This window comes from Euprymna scolopes, chromosome 46 (assembly GCF_053919585.1).
Source record: "Euprymna scolopes isolate OS-2025 chromosome 46, ASM5391958v1, whole genome shotgun sequence".
NCBI lineage: Eukaryota > Metazoa > Mollusca > Cephalopoda > Sepiida > Sepiolidae > Euprymna > Euprymna scolopes.
The window spans coordinates 90,856,788-90,861,787 of record NC_136527.1 but is presented as its reverse complement, the minus strand read 5'-3'; the positions used below and the strand labels follow the sequence as shown (position 1 = coordinate 90,861,787).

The window sequence follows — 5,000 nt, the reverse complement described above, 5'->3', positions numbered from 1 at the left end:
ATTTATAATTCAAATTCAAATCTATATTTACTTTTTTTTTATCTATAACCTATATTAAACTTCTTATCAACTTTAAATTCAGACCTTTTATTTTAATTTTTTTCAGATACATCTGCATTACTTTTAATGCTAGGTTTAGTTATGGTGTCTTTTAGATTTAATAAAAACCCTTCAAAATTTGCTGACGAGGAGACCTTGCTTATTAAAAAACTATATGTAATTATTGTTCGTTACTGGATGTTTATCACAATAAAAAGCATTGCTTTCCGAAACGATCGTACAGATAATTGATTTTGTAGTTCCTTCTTATGAAACGGATTTTTAATTTGGTTGAAATTTAATTGTTCAAATTTTAAATTATAAATCACATTACTTAAATAGAATTAGCTCTAGGATATCTACCTATCGAGCTTATTATATATCTAAATTACAACGAGCACTTTCTCTTTCCCGTATTTCAATTACACTAGTAATTTCACTGTTACATTGAAATACACTCGGCTCTTAAGACTATTGCTCTAATCTCCTTTAAATTATATATATATATATATATATATATATATATATATATATATATATATATATATATATATATACTCCTATAAATTTGTTTTTCTTTTGTGTGTATTGATATTCATATTAAAACCCCTCTTTGCTATTTATTTAAAAACAAAAATACAATTTTCTTATATATGGGTTGTGGAAATGCATTCACTAGAAAAAGATCTAGCTAATTTGCATATTCTTTTAAACATTCATTTTTAATTAATTCCCTATTAGTTTTTTCGGTTTTCTTATGGAATGATCATCTTTAGTTAACTATTACGTGTAATTATATTCATGCAGATATTCTACATGATTTATACTTGCATAATATTTGCGTAAAATATTTACAGTAAACAAAAAATTGTTTCCATAGATATTTATGTATACGTATATATTTTTGTTTAATCTATTAGTCTATCTATCTATAAAAGTGAACATGTCTGTGTGTCTGTCTGTGTGTCTGTGTACATTTCTCTACGCAATAATTCTGTCAATTTTTAGTCTACAGACTCGAAATTTGATATACAGGGTACTGAGATTTTAGAAAATCTTTGTAATTCGTTTTCGGCCAGAAATTTGGCTGTTAAGGGGTCAATGTTCAACGATTTGACCTTTGAGAACTCTACCAAACTCCTCCGACAATTTGGGGTCTAAACACTTGAAATTTTAGATATAGGTTCCTTGGACATGGATTTAACTTAATAACTTGATTTGAGCTCAAAAGAATAAATGTTAAGGGGCCATAATAGGAGTCAAAGTTTAAAAAGAAATTGACCTTTGCTGTTTCTACCAAATTATTCAGACAATTTCTGGTCTAAACATTTGAAATTTTACATAAAGGTTATTCAGAGATAGGGCAAGCTTTTTAATCAGTTTGGGTCGAAAATTTTTAGTTACCAATATATAAATGTATGTATGTATGTATGTATGACTGTTTGCATGTCTGCCTAAAACTTTCGACAGAGGCGACGGATTTTTACAAGATCAGTATCGTTTTAAAGTTCGACCTTTCAGATGACAAATATCGAAAAATTGGCTAAGAACATTTATATCTTCACCTTTAACTGGGCCCTTTCCTACAGTGGGGGGGGGGCGTCGCTTTTTTTGCCGATATTTTTTAAAGTCATCCTCTCCTTTCTATTGTCTAGCCTTAATTAAAACCTACATAACTTCCGGTTTGGCGGTGGTCGTAACAACAAAGACGTCAGGTTTTTTCCCCTGTTCTTTTCTTGAGGTACGGGTTCGAGCCTGCCTTTCTACTACACTTTTTTTTTTTTTTTGCTCAACACACATCCAAACACCCGGGTAACGTCGGGCTCACTCAGATTGTTTGCGAGCCCACCCATGTGCCCGATACTACAGGTCAATATGCAAGCCTTCTAGACCTTTTTCTCTCAACTTCCCCTGAGCTATGTTCATGTGCCATTCTTTCTCCTCTAGGATCCTTCGACCACTCCGTCGTATCAGTTAAGATAAAAATGAAATGTAATAAGTCCCCAGACGTACCCCTCCACCGTACTGTATACCGATACTCTATGGCTGACTGGGATAGCTTCCGTACATTTATATATGATCTACCTTTGCATTCCAAATGTCCTCTAAAGTATCAGATCTGACCGAATGGTTAATTGTAAGCATAGACCGATTCATACCATCTAAAAAATTCAAACAAAAACCTAACAGCCAGCCATGGTTCTCCCCAGAATGCGCTGCTGCCATCGCACACAGAAATCACTTTTTCCATAGCAACCAACGTAATAGATGCACTGAGACTAAAGCTGCTTTCAGGATCGCCAGCAACCACTGTAAAAGAGTAATAAAAAATGCAAGAGAGCTATATGCCCAGTCTGTTAAATCCAAAGTAGCTGCTTGGTTCCCACCAGTTTTGGCAAATAATAAATAAGATCCTGAACAGAAGTGTGCGTTCTATCCCAACCATCATCAACGAACCAGAGGTCGCATAGGGTAGAATTAGCTTCAGACAAGGCCAAACTATTTGCCAAGAACTTTGCAGCTAATTCTACCCTATGCGACGAAGGCCATCAACTTCCCATATTTCCTCCTATAACACAGAACATGCTAGGTAACATACAAATATCTGAGCGTGAGGTCGCCAAGCTAATCAAGAACCTTGATTCCAGTAAAGCTACTGGCCCTGACGGCATCCCAATTATAGTGTTAAAAAAGCTTCAACCAGAACTTGCTCCCATACTTACGAAACTGTTTAAATGTTGCCCTAAGGAGAAGTGCTTTCCAACACCCTGGAAAACATCGTCAGTATGCCCTGTATTTAAGAAATCAGAAATCATCTCCCTCTCAGTACAGACCAATAAGTCTCCTGTGTGTCATGAGTAAGTTGCTGGAATCCATATAAAATAGAGAAATAGTCAACCACCTCAACAGAAATAACCTTCTTAGTGACATGCAATATGGTTTCCGTTCTGCAAGATCTGCTGCAGATGTGCTAACGGTTATATCTCATAGGATTAGTGAATCTCTTGACAAAGGCTTCCTTTACAGGGCAATTGCTCTTGATATATCAAAGGCCTTCGACAAGGTATGGCATAAAGGCCTACTTCACAAGATCTCCAGCTATAGTACTACTAGAAATATTCTCTCTATCATTAAATCATTTCTCTCTGATAGACTCATAAGAGTAGTGGTTGATGGACAAAAATCAGAGGCCCACAGTATTAATGCTGGAGTCCCTCAGGGGTCCATCCTGGGCCCAACTCTCTTCCTGATCTACATCAATGATCTCCCTAAACATATACTTAAATCATTCGTTGACATCTATACTGATGACACGACCATCTATGGCAACACATCAAAGGCTATAAATGACAAAGCTCTCTCTGATTCTCTCTCTTCTGATCTCAAATGAGTGGTTCAGTGGGGGAAGAGGTGGCTGGTTACCTTTAATAAATCTAAAACCAAACTCCTATCTTTACATCATCAACGCTCTGATCCCCATCTGGCATCAATTGAAATAGATGGCTCTCGTCCAGGAGAAGCCCCGTGTTTTGACAAGCTTCCGGGGTTGACCTTCACTCCTAATCTGAAATGGAACACGTACATCAAGTCTGTTGCCAAGGTCGCTGAAAAGATGGTGGGATCCTTCTATCGCTCCAGAAGATATCTCACTACTGATACAATTCTCTATCTATATAAAAGCCAAGTACGCCCAAGGATGGAATACTGCTGCCATATCTGGGCAGGAGCTGCTAAAAACAGCCTATCCTGCCTTGACAGAGTACAAAATAGACTTTGTAGCGTAGTGGGGGATGCCCTTTTCTCTTCCCTGCAACCTCTCTCCCACAGAAGAGACGTTGCAAGCCTATCTTTGTTTTATCGTTATTTCCATGGCAGGTGCTCGTCTGAACTCCAATCTCTGGTCCCCCCTCGCCAATCTTTTACGAAAAACACCCGTCTAGCTGAATCCACTGTCAAACACTTTCCCCACTCTTTATCTATGCCTAAATCAAATCGTGGATTCCATGAACAAAGCTTCTTTCTTAGAACTGCACGCCTGTGTAACTCTGTTCCATCTGCCTGCTTCTCACCTGACTACAACTTGGATGTCTTCAAGTCCAACATAAACAAATTCCTGATGAACCGCCCCCTTAAGTAGATACTTTATTAAATATCCACACTAAGGTACTGTACTTACAATAACCCTTATCCCTGAGTGGCTTCCGGGCCTTGATAAGTGGTGACCACCTTGTAAAAAAAAATATAGTTCCTTCAAAACCAAAACTTATGAGGAATTTTTGATTGAGTGCCATCAGCTATAATCAAAACCGAAACCAAAACTTGTGAAAAATTCTTGGTAAAATTATTTATGACAAGAAATGGAAGTACATAATAAGAATTAAACGACCCGGATGTATAATAAAGCTGAATGTGTGTGTGTGTGTGTGTGTGTGTGTGTGTGTGTGTGTGTGCGTGCGTGTCTGGTCACGAATAGTCTCCTATATGGTTGACTATTTTAAAAAACTGGTTACATATAATGGTAGATGTATCGAGACACACGAACGGGTATGTTTGATCTGGCAGAACGGTGGTTCATTAAAATTGTGGGGTCTGCGTTCGCGCCTGGTCCACAAAGTATAGAAATAAATTAAAAATTAAAAAAAAAACGTTTACAAGTGTTTTTGATATAAGAATACTTTGATAAGTATGTTTTAAGGGATGGTATAATAAAATTGTGGGGTCTGCGTTCGTGCCTGGCCTCCATAGAATTGAAATAGGCACAAACTTTAATAAAGACTTTTCATATCTATTTGCGTAAGTATACTTTGATAATTATGTTTCAGTTTGAAGAAATATGTTATAATAAAATGATGGAGTGTTCGTTCGCGCCTGACCTCCATAGAATGGAAATAAGTATAATGATAATGAAGAGAATAATAACAAAGATAATTATAATAATATTAATAATAGCAATAATAAAT

General features: G+C 36.5%; 1 protein-coding gene across 4 annotated transcripts in view; it reads left to right on the top strand.

The window, feature by feature from the left end:
- LOC145270910 (uncharacterized) overlaps positions 1-5,000 on the top strand; it is a 69,410-nt gene that overhangs the window by 56,019 nt on the left and 8,391 nt on the right. The window lies entirely within an intron of this gene.